The 16,521-nt window shown below is 38.3% G+C and overlaps 1 long non-coding RNA gene across 3 annotated transcripts in view; it reads left to right on the plus strand.

The window, feature by feature from the left end:
- Window positions 1–3,089: 3,089 nt before the first annotated feature.
- Window positions 3,090–16,521, plus strand: part of LOC310899360 — a 90,800-nt gene continuing 77,368 nt past the window's right edge. For all 3 annotated transcript variants that reach the window (XR_014584238.1, XR_014584239.1, XR_014584240.1), the window contains exon 1: window positions 3,090–3,754. This is a non-coding gene — a long non-coding RNA (uncharacterized lncRNA). The remainder of the gene's footprint in view (window positions 3,755–16,521) is intronic.

Here is a 16,521-nt window from a genome sequence, read left to right on the forward strand (position 1 = left end):
CTATAATGTGGACAGTGGTAGAATATAAAACTCATTTTAAGTGTGGTGGAGTTCTGGAAACATCCTGGCTTCATCGCTACAAAATCTACATATTATTTATGTTAGCATAGATGCAATCTCCTGCCAGTTACGTCCAAGAAGGTGTGCCCAAATTTAGGTCAGTGTGAAACAGGAAAACACACAGCACTATTAACGTGAAGGTTTGGCTGTAAAAAATAAAGTTTCAGATAAGAAATCTTCCACTATTCACAGTCGGCTAGGAAAACACAAGAATCAGAGTCTGATTTACACGGGTGCTGCTATATTTGTGCAGATGCCTGCTTTTCAGCGAAGAAGACCTCTTTTCTAAATGACATTTAAATAACACTCCTCTTGCACCTTGCAGAAACATCACTAATGACTGCAGACCAGTGCAAAAGCTTCATGTGCCTCTGTAGCCAAACACAGTTTTTCTTAGTAGTCAGAGCATAAAAACACTGGTTTTAAAGAAGCAGCACTGATGTACATGCAGCAGTCAAGAAAAAAGTCCCTTCTAAATTTCCCGAGAAAGACATTACTACTGATTTTGATGCAAAAAGTCTTTCTTTTTTTTTTTTTTAAATAAATGTAGTTGCTACAGAGATATGTTAATCTCATCACTGCCTTTAGATATATCTTGTGACCTATTATATCTGAGGGATAATTCCCAAACATCATAGGAGTTTTTTACAATTTTCCTTTTCCTTAAAATTCACTATATATGAATTATTCTAATGGAAGGGATTGTATGTGAATGGTCAGGCATGGTTGTAGGAGGTTATTTCACAACTAGAAAATCTCTTGCTGTATAAAGAGAAAGCATGTGGCTGAGAGAGCTGTTTTTTGGCCTTTGCTCTGACTCTTGGGCATCTAGGAGACTCCATCCACTGATGGGACTTCTGATCTCCAAATGCTCTATGGGCCAGCACCCTCCTCTGCAGAGGCAGGGGGAAAGCCCTGCAGCACTGTGTTTTGTAGCTTGCAAGAGGATCCAGCTCTCAGGTACAGTAGTCTGTAGGCTTGTTTTTTACTATCGAAGTATCCTAGGTTAAGCAATGGTCTTAGTTAAGGCTGTGCTGACAAATGTTGTGCTGCTGATCAGAAAATGAAAAAAGTGTTACGGCAGCTGGTCACTGGTAAAAAGTCTTACAGAGAGATAGATGAACTTATGCGCTATATAAACACACTTTTATAAACATGTTTAGCGACATGTAAACAGCTACTATACAGCATAAACTACCAAGTACTGAGAAGAGTAATGATCAGTAAATAGCAAACTTCCTCCAAAAGGATGAGAGATTTGGTAGCTAATTTCTACACAGAGAAACTCAAAAAATTGAAGGTGGAGATGGCTTTCCTATGCAAGAGTTCACTGTTTTTTTTTTTTTAATTTAAATTTTAATTTTATTTTTTTATTTAATTATTTAATTATTATTAGTTTGATATAATTCACTCATGAAAAGACGCACATTATCCCGAATCACTGACATAGGGTAGAATGTTGTTCTGATAGTCCACATACTTCATAGGTACAACACAAACGCAAAAGTTCGGGAAGCTACTGCTGGCCAGGAACTTGAGAACTTTGTGATATTGATAATTGTCCCAAGAGAAAATGATTTAGCTCTGTGGAATTTGACAAGTAGTGGTATTCAATATGTCTGACATGAATGTCTAATGTGAGTTTTTTGTTGCTAATAAACGTGTCACTTGAAATGAACAATAATGGAAAATAGAAACCTTCTTTTAAAGTGTTACCCTAAGCTGTTTGGGGAATATCCTGGGAAAAGAACTGTCTGATACTCAATTGCTGGGCTTTATATGCTTCCTAAGAGTCTGTAGCTCAGGAAAACTTCATGATGTTCCCTTTCAAACATGCTGGTATCTTGTCTCTGTAAAGGTTAGAGGCAAATTTACAGTGTGCCACAGGGCGGTTGAGGACTGATCCATTTCCACTTCATGCAGGGAAATGGAGCCCAATAGCTGTGGCTCTCACTTTGCTCTGGTTCCTTTGTCTACCAAGCCATGGTGGGGAACCTTTCCTATAAAGGTGTGTAACATACAGTGCAAGAGCATAGGCTTTCATTTTGTTAACCCACATGAATAGACATTGAGTGATGTCTGTTTAATTTGTGGTTTGTTTGCACAATATGATTTTTAAGAAAAGAACAACCAACACAAGGGATTTTATTTATTTATTTATTTCTAGTAGAGATAGAAAAAGTAAAGAAATTACTAAACAAAGGAAGAAAACAACAAACACCAGTTGCAAAGTTCTGACAGTCTACTGTACTTTTACTACATAAAGTGGAAATACTGACAATTTATTTCTCTTTCATTGACTACCAATTCTGATAGCTGTTATTACATATTTAGTTTGTATTACAGTTTCTCTAATCATAGAATCATTTCGATTGGGAATGACCTCTAGGATCACCAAATCCAATCTTTAACCTAACACTTCCAGGTCCACCACTAAACCATGTCACTAAGCTCTACAGCTGCACATTTTTTGAGGACCTCCAGGGATGGTGACTCAACCACTTCCCTGGGCAGCCTTGTTTCAATACTTCACAACCTTTTCAGTGAAGAAATTTTTCCTAATATCCAACAGAAACCTCCCCTGGTGCAACTTGAGGCCATTTCCTCTTTTTGTATTGCTTTTTGCTTGGGAAAAGAGACTGACCCCCACCTCACTACAACCTTCTTCAAGGTAGGAGAGTGATAAGGTCTCCCCTGAGACTCCTTTTCTCTAGGCTAAACAACCCCAGTTCCCTCAGTCACTCCTCGTAGGACTTGTTCTCTAAGACGTATGGAATGTTCTTGAAGGACCATATATGTATTGTGTTGTTTTCAGTGTTTTATAACAGAAGAAACATGGTCTATTTACCAACTCTTATGTTTTTCAATTTTGAGTCTTTAATCTTCTGTAGATATTCTCCTCAGCCTTTATTGTAAAAATAGGCAAGTATTGTTTAAAAAAGAGTTATGATAATTACTTTGAATGCATGTTGGCACATATCTATGGGTATTTCTGTGACTTCAAGCTTAATTTGTGTGTGTGTGAGAGATCTTCAGTTTTCCATAATAAGTTAGTCTGACTGTTACTGAAGCTGTTGTTTCTGGCCCAGTCACCTGCCTGACAGAGCCACTCTAGGCTGAGAACATGGCCAGAACTTGCCATGCCTCACTGATCGTTATTATTCTTTGCATTCACAGTACTGTTTTGTGACATTTTCCTGCATACATTTTAAACTTTACTGTTGATTGTAAATGCAATGAAACTAACAAAAGATGCAAACCAAGGGCTTCTCAGCATTATTTCTGTGTTGTAGTACATGGTTATGCTATATTTTCTCCAAGATCCTCCTCCAAGACAAGCCATCTGAACTTGGAATCATCCCTTACAAAGCTGTATTTTCTGTTACGTTTTCAGTATACCATTCTGTTAATTCAAAATCATCTGTGATACAAATCAAAAGCTTGGAGAGCAGAGGGTTAATCTCCAGGACAGGTTCAAGACAAACCAGATGTTGCTGGGAAGGTTAAAGGGAACAGGTGAAGCTATTGCAATGCTAAAGGGGGTGGCAGTAGGACTAATTATCTCAGCTGACTGCCAGGTGCTTGTTTGCTAAAATTTATAAAAGGATGTGGGGGTAGAAAGATATGGGTGGTGTTGTGGGCTTTCCTTTCTGATTTTTGGGTTGGTGTTGGTTTGGTGATTCAAAGGCCCTAGGTAGGTAGTGATTTTAATTTTATTTCAGTGTGTGTATTTTGTTAGGAATATTTCTCTCTGTTATGCGTTCTTCTCTTGCTGTAAGCTTCACTTTGGGCTGTGTAGCTCCATTCCATGTATATAGGCTAATAACTCAGACTAAGTTGCTGAGAGCTGCCCCTGTGAGTCCTATAAGTTTTGCAAGATACTATGACTCAGCAATCAAATATTGATTTAGGAAATCTTCTCCTGTGTATGCTCTTCGGCTTTAGTTGTCTGCCTGTTATTTGTAAATAATGTCCATCAGAAAGTAACACAAAACATGGGAAGACAAACTGCAGTCAGTGGGTTTTGTTGTGCCATTCTTAAGAAATAAGCTCTGAATAAGATGAAGTGCAAGGTGTTTTTTGTTGCTTTTGTTTTTTTTTATTATTATTATTTTATTTTATTGACTGCAGCAATTCAAGGAGGAAAAAGTAACCTCTAAAGTGAGGAGCAGTGCTGCCAGCGAGAAATTGACTCTGCCTCGGCAGTGTGCCGGGGTAAGCTGCAGCGCGTCGGTGCGGTGTGGCAGGAGCAGATTGGAGAATCTGACGGCGGTCTCCTTTCGTTTACTGTTGCGCTGGGTGGCAAGGGTAAAACAGCAATTGCTTATGTGGTTAAGGAATATTAGGAAAGTACTGAACAAATTTAAGCTGTCTTCCCCTGCAATTTAGCTGCTGGAAATTATTGCAAGCTAGTATCATAAGATCAGTCAGTATGAAGAACTGTCATCTGAGAACATCTGTGTTTAAATGATCAAGCAGTGCTATCATAACGATTGCTTAATTTTCATATGTCCCATATATTCGTGTGACTAGCCATAACTAGCAACAGCATAGATTTCATTACTTTTGAAGAATTAAAGAAGTGGCCTAGAAGTGGGCCTTCTCGGTGATATGATTATAGGTGGTGATATGATCATAAAAAAGAGGGTGGTATGATGCTGGCATATCTGAAAAGCTAGGAAAGCCAGCATACTGCTTTAATGTCTGGAAGAGTTCCAGATTTAATGAGCATTTAAGCTCTTTTCTACTGTGGGAACAGCATAATGAATACTGACAAGCCTGGGTTGCATGTTGGCTGATGCAGCAGTCCTTAGGATTCATGGGCTTTAATAGCTGCCCATCCCCAAGCTCTTGGCTGTTTTGAGTAACCCCCTGCTCTTGGTCTCAGTACCCTTCTTGACAATGAAAGCAGGTCAAAGGCTTGGAAAAGTGCTTTCTCACTACTTCTAGAAGTGTCACTGTGCAAACAGCAAAACCCCTCCTGTGTTTCATTGTGCTGTAAATAAATGCTGATCTTTGTTATATGCTATTCTGTGCATACATTTTTGGGGAGGAAAGTGGATGTAAGTTCAGAATGCTACCACTGCCAAATAATTGTAGAATAAGATTATTTTACTGAGTGTAATGTCTAATGCTAGTGAAAGGAACCAGTAGGGTTGTGTGACTGTCTGGCACAACAGCACTCTTTATTACAACAGTTTTTATATTGACTGCAAGCAGGATTGTTTTCATAGTGTTTGAAAAGGAAATAGCCATGTTAGCTAACACATGAATTGTGATGTTCTTGATTTACCTGTGCGTTCACAGTTAAGTAGTAAATGCTTGCTCTTATCAGATGCATAGGCAACATTAGGGAAGAAGTCATCATTCCACAAAGACGAAGGTATGGAGAAAAGTAAATACAGCAAAATATAGAGGAAAAATGCCAGTAGTTATTCTGAATAAGTACAGGGAGTAAGTCTATGGATGCCTATGTATGAGATAGAGGACTGCAGGCTTTTGTGTGTGTGTATTTAAAACACCGCCCAAAATCCCCTGTTCATCTAGAGATACTGCATTGTACTCTAACCCTGAAGGTCACTGTGAAGAAGGACCTCATGAAGACATTTGATTTACTTAGGGGAGCCAGTCTTAATGGCTGGCAGCATGATTCTACCCTCGTTGAATCTGGCCATAACATCTTGTGCATTTATTATTTCCAGAGTAGAGGCTGAAAGGTTCTTTCAGACTGATATCAGTTGGTTCAGACTACAGATTTTAGAAAGACTTTGCTTCAGATTCTGTAATTTAATTTCATGCTCCTTGTTTGGTTAACTCTACCACAGCAGGTGCATAATAAAATATGGCTCTCAACAGGTGAATCTGATTCTGAAAGCAGCACTGGCAGGTGTGACCTCTAAGAAGTTCACAAGGATAGCACCTTTCTGTATTCAAAATACCTTTCTGGAACTCTGGGTCACCTCAAAAAGCAGTAGAGAGTAGTAATGTTTTGGAGTTAGAGCAACTGGTTATGAGAGACTCAGACTGAATGCACAAACTTCCTGAGTAACATGAACCAAGTGCTCTGCACAGGAAGGACTGTCTATTCTTGTAGTATTTTTGTATTTTTTTTTGAGAGCAATTAGTGCTAAAGGCTCCAGCTGAAATCAGGGTTCTAAGTGCTTTTGAATCTGCCTTTTTGTGAGTAAGCTGCTAATAGACTTTTACTTAATCCTTGGTGATAACTCATACTTCTTTTAGGTTGGGAGAGGCCCATGGGGTTGACTAGTTTAAACCTTGGTCAGCTCCCCTGTTTTTACTGTGCTGGGAAAAAAATCATGTAGCACTTTGAGTCTGGTCACAAATATTTTGGGTAAAATATACTTTGCTCTCAATATATATATATATATATTGTCTAGATAATGAAGTATTCAGACTACTTACTATACTTAAGGATACCTAAATATCATATTTGCTTTCAAATTCCAGTGCCCCAGATGAGAAATGATAAAGTCAGAGGTGTGGAGTATTAACTTCTGGGCTTTGTGCTGGCAACCAGCTTATCCCCAGTACTCCAGAGCAGGGGTATTTGTGGTTTGGTCTGGATCAGCTTTCACCTTCCCTTCACCCCTGTTAGTGATGTCTGTTCTTGCATTAAAGTAATAACCTTTACAGGAGAATACCCATTCATATATTTTTCTCCAAATTCGAAGCCTATACAGTTAAACTTATGTTGAATACACCCATGTTTCTCCTGTTCAAGTACTTTAAGGCTTGCTGATCAAAAATGCTTATCAAATTGAGCTAAATTAGTGTACTACAGATTTGGGATGCTCAATTTAGTGTTACTGTGACAAATCCATTTGAGATAATAGATTTTGCCCTGGGATTTTAGAAGAACCACAAAAAATCATTCTTGGATTGCTTATTAAAAATCAGTAGTGTTGGGAAATGTTTAATGCTTCAGTCCAGTTCTTGACAAATATGACAGGTCTTCTGCATAATCTGAAAGCCAGCATGGAAGGACGCAAAGGAAGTCTACGGAGGCCTGAAACTGGCCTCTGTTCTGCCACACTATTTCCATCTGTTTTTTTTGCCTCGCCTGTTTTTAATGTGTGGCCCAAAAATGGGGTGGTATCATGGCATTTACTGCTAATACAAAGCTGTTGGTCTCAAGACAAGCTCTTGGTTTCACAGAACACTAGAATTTAGAAAAAGCACAATGTTAGTAGAGCCAGGTGAAATCTAACAGTACAGAGTGTAAGGTAATTCTTAGGAATAATATGAAGCTTTTTGCTGTGAAACGTGGCTTGCCACCTTGTTTCATTGGTAAATCTTAGGAAAAGTATGTATCCCTAATGTCCTAGACTTTGCAGAAAAGACAACCAAGCCTAAGATATGTCGGGTGAGAAGTTTGGCAGGATAGTTTGAAATACTAATGCTAGCACAAAAGGTTAAGTCTTTGCAATAACGTGTATGCTGTTGAAATAGCAAAGTCAAAGCTCTTTTTCATCCCCCGTCATTGAAGCTATTTGAGGACCCAGAGGCTTTGGCTTTTGCCAATCCTAGCAAAACTGAGCACATGCAGGCATGCAATTGCTCTTTACTTAACCCTGCTTTGTATTAACAAAAGGAGGAGAAGAGGGAAGTGGACAGTCAGGACAAACTTGTATGAGCAGACTATGGGCTCACTTAGGCTGCAAGTTAGGAGACAGATTCTAGATATCAGAGGAAAGGTTTTTGAATAAACTTTGACTAGAGTGGGAGGAAGAAGTCTTAACTGATTTCTAGATAGAAGCCTTCATAAATCTATAGCATCTTGCTATCTACTCCTTTGCAGGAAACCGTGAATTATGTCATACAGATTTTTGTAAATCCCATTAATTTCTCTCACACCTCTGCCCTCACCCCGCCCCCCCGCCCCCCCCCCCCCCCCCCCCCAGAGAACACTGCTAATTCTGAGTACAGAGGAGGCTGGCATCAGTTTAATTGCCCAGAAAGTCTTGATGTCACCACTTTGAATGCTAGTTAAGCTGCTGCTTCCATTTTCCCTGCTGCTGGAGACTCTGCACCCTACTGAGCAAACAGGAACAGTCTGGAGTTCATCTGTGTTTCAGTATAGCAAACTGAAGATTGTCATTAGATGGAAAAAAGAACAAGCATTATAGCTTCAGACATTGTCTTCTGGACTGGATCCTGCAGGTTGGATTCTGCATCTGAGGTGCTGTAAAATAACTTACTGGGGAAATTAAATGTCTTTTGCGAAGAAATTTTTTTCTGGAATACGCAGAAGAGAAATGTTGCACTTGTTAAGTAGGAAAGAAATTCAAAGATGTAGACATTAATTTTTTAGTATAATGCAACGTGTGAAGACAAGTGTGTTTAATAATGTCACCTTATAAATAAAGAATGCTTTCTAGTACTGTCTGAAACACTTAAAAGTACTTGTTTAGTCAAAGCAACACTGCTTTTAAGTGTGATGAAGTTCATTAAGTCTGTTCAGACAGACTTAATATATTCCTGCAAACTTGCAAGATGTGGTAGGAGCTGAGGAAAAGTGTACATGCAACCCAGTGTAAAGCTAAGCTGAATATTGATTTTTATGGGAGTGTTGCATTTGCTGTAGTTCAATTTGGATTATGTGAAAAATGGACTCCGGTTTGGAAGCAATTGCCCTCAGAAGAAAATCTATTTTCCGAAGAAGAATACGTGGTATAGAGAGCTATAAAATCAGTGATAGTGTGTCATTTTGGAGAAAGTTTCAGATATTGATATGTTTCAGGGTTTTCAGTATAACCAAGTTTTAAAAATTGGCTCCCACCATGCTGTACTCTGTCCATTCACTGCCTCTCTGGTGTGCAGTGCATTGTGACAGCAGTGGTGGTTCTTCAAGTTGTGCTATCCAGCCTGTGGCTCAGTGTGCAGGGTATACCAATTTTACTTTTGGTCAGTGCTGGTTAAGAATTTTGCATGCAAAATTGAAGAGGAGGGGTTGGCTCTTTCTTGGAGTGTTCGTTTGTGTTGACTTCGAAGGCCTCCATCAATTTAAATTTATCCAAGGCTTCCCATATTTTTTCCCATTTTTAATGTGTTTGATGGCTAGCATATGAAATTTAATGAGGGAAATGTGACAAAGTGAAATGATCTAGGAGAGGTACAAAACTTATAAGGAACACAATTTAAATTGATGTGATTACATCTTTTCCTCCTGTGTGCTTTCAGGCAACGATCTCCTTCCTAGTGAAACAAAGATTTCTTTATAATATATGGCTACATATTTAAACGGGCACTTAGTGTAGTTTTGGTTTAAAAACAACCTGCTTTCTGTGTGTTATTCTTTAGGCAAGCCCTGTAATAACTTAAATGTGCGAGAGTATGCTTTATTCAAAGCAATGTGCTTCTGTTGTTTTCCTCAAGATTTATAAAAATAGCTTTATAAAACTGCATGCATTTGGATATCATTTTATATCAAACAGGTTCCCTGTATCAGTTGTGGTCTTTGTGATAAAATCCAGAGTCTCAAGCTAGTGGAAAAATAAATAAATAAATATTACTAAGTTCTGCCCTTTACTCTTGTGGGAGAAAGAAAGGTGAAGCATGTTAGAGAAGCTGATCACGAAATCATAAGGAGCTGATGTAAGTGGGTGGAAAGGGAAGAGATGTCCTTGAGCACAATCAGACTAGAATACTTTGCAAATGATCTTTGGATATTCAGTGGTAGTTGATATCCATCACTTAGGTGAATGTTTTGAAGACAAAGCAAGTAAGGAATGGCTGCTGGACTCTAGCTGTAGAAGTATATCAGCAAGAAATACAGATGAGCCTTGCAATTTTGTTCTTAATATGTTTGCTTTTTATAATGGATGCTATCTGACCTCCTAAAGTCCATAGGACAATGTAGCTACCCACAATGGCACCAATAATATTCTGTGATGAGAAACGGATCTGTGGAGCTAGCATATTTATAGAGCTGTTTTTATTGATAATGTTAGTATTCAAAATCCTCCTGTGGAGTGATCATTAAAGCTCATTTAAAAACTCTCAGAGGATTGCTTATGGCTCGAGTACAGTGCAAGGAATTTAAATCTTAATTATATACAGAGGGATATAAGAAATAGAATTTGCAGTCACAATGCATTTCTTGATTGTGAATCCATAATATATTATTGTTTCTTCAGAGAGTTGAAATGATGCCATTAACTTAAGAGACGAAAGTATTCATTAAATCAGTGGTGCAGCGCTGGGCTCTTAATTTGATAAAAAAAAAAAAGATTCTTAGAACAAGTTTGCTGCAGTACTACAGCTTTTGTTAGTCTCTGCTACTGGTTACAGTGGTGATATTTTGGAAGTGAGTTGCATATTTCACTGAAGTGCAAAAATTAATCCTTTAAGCCACAGAGCACTCAAGAATTAATCCATGGCTAATATCTAGATTTGACAATTGCTGGTGGTTAAATTTTTTTATGGTCTTCTCATTGTTCAAGATATATACTAAATATTAGCGACTTCTAGTGACAAGCTTTTTGTATTTATTTACAAAAGATATTAAATTTCTAAAATTATGGATTTGATTCCATTAACTCAGGTGCGTATACTTATTGTATGGGAGCCATGTGCTTTTTGACATTACTCAAATGAACTTCTTTGAAAGGTCTGCAAGAAATTTTCACCTAGACCTAAATAAGAGTAATCCGAAGCAGTCTGTGAGTTTGCCTGTTCACCTGTATCACTGTATCAAATATTCAGCCCTGAATATCATTTTTTTTAAATGAAAGATTTGTCATCTAGAGTCTTTATTTCAATGTTCAGTGCTATTTAGAGTATTTTTAAGAACTTGAAACCTAACAGAGTATTTTGGTTGAGCAAGAGAATTATGCTGAATGAATAATTTCGTAGGAAACAACAAAACTTTTCTCAATCCTACCCCAACCTGGATGTGTTCTTGCTGTTGCTTTGCTTTCATTGCTTGTGGGGATGGTTCCTTATATTTTTACATCTAATGTGCATGGGTCTTTGCTGTATCTATGTCACAGAAAATAAAAATGTGGATGGAGACCAGGATGTAGCCTAGAATATCTTGTTTATTTACCTAGATTTCTAGGAAAGCTATGGAAGTACTAGGCTATATGACAAAATCTGTTTGCTGTAATCTAGAGAATGTCATCGTGTGGTATTGGGGTTATTTCAATGGAGATGAGTTGGAATTGAGATATGTATTAGAGAAAGGCAGCTAACCTAAACCTCTATCTGGAAAACTTCAGGCTGAACATTCAGTGCTGTAATTACCTCAAAATGACTAGCTGAGGCTGGACAAAATCATTTTCTTTGGCACTTTGCTTTATGCCTCTAGCTTGAAAGAGAAATTAAACCTGCAAATGCTGGAGGTACTGTCAAAACAAGACAACTGAAACAAGAAATGTGTTGCTTGCTTTCTAATTCTTATAGTTTTTTTTCTCAAGCTCTTTCAGCTTACCTTCTGCAACATGCTATATCATTTACTGTTAATTAAATTCCAACGTATTGTGCAAGGAGATGAAATTGAACATGGGTAAGGTGACCAGCATCTAGAAGTGCACAGTGTTTACGTACAAACACCTAGGGCAGGGTAGTTTCATGGGCAGAGTGAAAGAGCCCAGCAGTCAGCTGAGTGGGAACTTCTGTAAAGAGACCTGGGGGGGCTTGTGTGGTGGTTCTGTGACCTCTAGGCACAGACATGGAAGATGGGCTGGTAGCATGATGAGCTATTCATACCAAGTGAGCATGAACTCAAAGAAATATGCAATTGTCAGTGGTTCTAAACAGAAGTTATAAATGTAAATTTGCCCAGTACCAGAGAACAGTTAATAATTGGCTGTGAGGGGATCCCAACAGTGAGCTTAAGTGTTTTCAGGTGAACTGGATGTCAGAGCAGTTCACGTACTTTCTAGTTTTAACTTATGGTAGACATTGCTAGACTCCTAGAAGCTCTTTAGGTAGGATTGGTGAGTAGGTAATAGACTTAGGTCCTGAAAGAGGGTATCTGTTCAGGTTCTTCCAGTCACTTACCTTGGCCGCTGTAGAAATCTACACAAACAAGGTTATCCTGAACTGCTGGTAACCTTTTCATTAAGAGTATGCCAGGAACTCTTGATATGCACACTTAATAGTTCCTCACTTAAAGCCAGCCTTAAGTAGTATGGGATTTTAAATATTTGCTATCAGGTAGCTTATTTGTACTATCTCCATTGCGCTTGCTCTACTTGAAAGTCTCTATTTCTCGAGTTTCTCTGGAAGTAATTTGAAATAGAGCATGTGGATAGCTTCCCTGTAGCACACCTTGAAAAAAGTTTCAAGAACCATTTTTTTTTCCTGAAGGGGGGTGATTATTTGGAATGTGGTTCAGAGTTATCACCCTTAGACATGTAGGAGTCTGTGCTTAGACAACACAAGGGTGTTTAAAATAGAAATGTACCTCACTTTGAAATGCATTTATTGGCAGGAGTAAACTATTTTTCACTGTTGTGAGACTGGTCTGAACAACATCTTGAAGGAGCACAGAAGAAAGGAACTGTGAATCCAGTTTTCCCAAGGGCAGACTGATCATCTAACCTAACTCTTGCTCACTGTTAGGGCAATAGTTAATGTAGTGATGGTGCTGGCTACACAGAACTTATATTGAATCTTTTATTAAACCTGCCTGGGTATAAAAGCTGTAGCCTGATCTTTCAAAGCTGAAAGGTCTGTGCTTGAACATCGAACTAGGCATAAGAGATGAAAGCATAGTGCAGATATTTTCAGGAGCATGACTTATCTACTGGAACTTTTGTTTGCTTTTTTAATATATTCTTCAGAAAATATCTGTAGATCATGCTTTGGTCCTACTCCATCTGTTTCCATCTGTATATTGGCAGTTGTTTTTAAAGGCTCCATGTTTAAGAGATGTGGGTTGTGGTTGTTCCCCACTTGGCTTACAGAGACTGTTCCAAACTGACAGCTGAATGGTAGATTGTTTTGGCTGAAATTCAGGAAATGGGGACTATTTCTACAGCATAATGCTTAGTGGCTAAAGCTTCACAACTGTTAACATTTCTTTAATGCAGCTCGAATAAAAATGTATAGTTCATCTAGCAGTCAAGGAAAAGGAATATAGTTGCTACTTTTGGTTGTTTTATGGTAATATTGCTCTTTCTCAAAACTGCTCACTACAAATGATGCTGTGATGTATCAACTTGGTGGATGATACAGCCTTGGTAGTATCAGTGAATTGAACAAAGGACAATGTGTCTGCTGCTGTGTATCTTTGTACAAAGCAGTTTCTTTCATTCATGGGGGCCAAGACTTTGAACAAAGTGAAGAATTTATCTGTTATTTTAGAAATGAAAGAAAAGATGAGGAGAAAAGAGTAGAGATGTACTTGGGGTGTATGTAGAAACTTGAAGAACTCTGACGATAAAATGATTAATAAAGTTATGCTATTTATTCACCTTTAAATGGTGCAACAGAAACAGGAGATCTATAGAGAAGGACCTTCAGGAGATAATTGGATTTTCACCTGTGCCAGAATAAAAGGTGTAGTATAATGCAGCCAGCATGGGTGTAGTTTGGAACAAATTTGATAAATGAAATCTGAATTACAAACTTGTCCAAATTCAAAAAAGGAAAATTTAGAACCAGAGCATGCGAAGTACTTTTCAGGTAATGAGTACACTTAGATAAAATCTGGAACTGCTGAAGAATTGCCTGAAATACCTTCCTGCAAACGTTCAGTTGGCTTAGAAAGAATGGAAATGAAGAAGAAACCGTTGGTTGGCATTTTGAGGGAACAAGACAGGCAGATAACAAGTCTTTTTCTAAAATTAATAATAGCATTGTTAGAAATTTAGGTGAGAGATGGACAAATTGGTGACAATCTGTAAAATGTAGTTGCAGAAGTACTGAGGAAAAAGGATTGGACCTGATAAACTTCACAGATCAAACAAAAGCAGGAAATCATCAGAAATTAAATCTAATCTTAATAGCCTTGAAATAAAATGGAGAAAGGCAGTGGAGGGTAAAAGGCAATGAGTTAGTGAATTAAAAAGCCAGAATTAAGATAACGGTACAAGTCTATTCAGCAGTGGGGGGGGCGCGGCAAAACAGAACAAAATAGCAGAAACTGCACTGATGGCAATTCTGTGTGACACTGAGCAAGGGGAATAAGAAAAGAGAAGGCAGGATGGAAATAAAAACAGTTATCAGATAGGAATATACAGAAGTTCATAAAGATGAACCTTTCTGCATGTTAAACAGTCCTATACAAAATTCACAGATGAGCTGCCACCCTTGCCCTTCCTCTCTGTCAAACAAGGAGGGCTATCTCACAGCAGCTGAACCAAGAGATTACAAAGATAATGTTAATGTGACCCAATTATCTTTCAATTGCTAGAGGAAATTCTATCACTCCATTAAGAAGGACGAAAACCAAAACAAAACACTTGTTTACTTTTTTCCCTCCAATTTCTTAACCCTTGTTAGGCAATACAGCAATACCATGTAAATAAATGACACAGTATTGGATGTGTTTTAGTGCACAGAGAGGAACTCTTCTCAGCTCTTCAAATTGGACACTCTCAACTGGAGGTGCAGTGAGGAGTGCAGTGACTGTTCCACCTCTTCCATCTTATTAAAATAAAGTGGATGTCAGCATCTCTGTTCACCTCTGTTCAGGGCAGGAGGCTTATGCTACCTTATTCCTACTTGGATTTTTGCTTTGATCAGCTTTGACACTAAAAGCATTGGTGAGAGTCCTTGTTCAGGAAGACAACCTCTAGACCTTGTGCTCCACTGGTTCACTTTGTTGTTGTAAAGCTTGTACCAAAAGCTTTTCATGCCCCTCCAGAAGTATATGAGGAGGCACAAACGAGCTGTGTGTTTGGCATGTGTGTAGTTGTTTGGTTCAGTATGGTAACCTCAGGAAGAGAGGCATGTATTTCTGTCAGAGTGATTTATACAAATCTCTGGAGACTGAGCAGATGTTCACTGTTCGATTTATTCCCCCCCCCAAAATGTGTGGGAAGTGAATAAAAAAATCGATCTTTTCAGGTATAATAGATATTGACAGAGAAGACCCTTAAATTATTGTCCTTATACTGGCGGTGGGTTGTGTGTCACCAAATCACTTTTGACCAAACATGGTAGGATTTAAGCAGGGGGAAAATTTGAAAGAACATAGACAATATAGAGAGAATGCCCTTCATTGAAGGTGCGAAGTGCAGCTTATTACCACTAAGAAAAAATAATTACCAGTAAGAAAAAAATAGTATCCTACCTGGAGAAATTGAAGGAGACAAGTGTGAAAAAGATTTCAGATTCTAAAGCTATTTCTGTTTCATATGGTAAAGACCATGCGTGTACTTCCCTCTTCATTATATCAAAGGAAGACATGTCATTTGAAAAATCATAGCTGTCTTGCAAGAGATGGGAAGGATTCGTCCTACAGATCACAAATCTTGGTTCTGTTCAGCTGTTGTGCAAATGGAAAATGCCTTACGGAAGGCTGGGTTTCTAAACAAAGTGTTGCAATTTAAAATTAATAAAAAGATCTTTTTTATACTCTGGTTTTATTTTTGGATCAAATTAATGCCATGAACTGTTTTGTATGCTATCTTAGGTCCATTATATTGAAGTAGGCTGTCTGTGATCATCTTTAGAGATTTTTTTTTGTTTGTCAAATTATCTGACAGTTGTGGTTATTTATATTATCACAGCATCTATGGACTACAATGTGTGTGGACTTCGTAATTCTTTTGTTCCTATCAGCACAAATTCAAATCCAGTTTTTCTTGTGCTTAGTCCAAATGCTCTTGGTTCAGATAATGAGTTACAGTGAAAAGGTCAGAAGCCCTTGAAGTTTATTTCATAAAATAGAGCTTGTTGCCTTGCTGCCATTTTACACAACTGGTGTTTTAGCACCTATCTATCACCTGTACAAATGACATCATATAAAACTTGAAAAATAGCATAGAGAAGACTGCAGTAGATACCTGGTACATTGCAGACAGCACTTTTGGAAGAGCTAGGATCATAAAGTCCCTCAGGTGGGATATTATGGTATAGCTGACTTCTAGCTGATCAGTTTTATTTGGCTGGGTTATCTGAATGCTTGCCAGTATCTTAAATCATATGCTGCCAATCATACACTCCTTATGAATGGGAAATGCTAGTATTGCACTTCTGCAGATGAAGAACCAGGAGGGAATGCATGCCAGGACACAGGGGAAGCTGGTGGAGGGGAAGGGAACCAATATCGAAAGCGCCTGAGGCTCCTCATCCCTGCTATAGCATGACTCAACATCAGAATGAACAAGAGGGGAATGAGAAGGAAATGAGAAATTTAGAGATTATGTGGAGGAGAGGCAACCTGAGCCTTTAGTAGGTAGTTCCTTCAGCATGGTACTTGGACCACATCTGTCGTGTGCACACAAAATCTATCACTGAGAAGTGTGTGGTTAGCGTTGACACTAT

Source organism: Anser anser (genome assembly GCF_964211835.1).
Source record: "Anser anser genome assembly, chromosome: 4".
NCBI lineage: Eukaryota > Metazoa > Chordata > Aves > Anseriformes > Anatidae > Anser > Anser anser.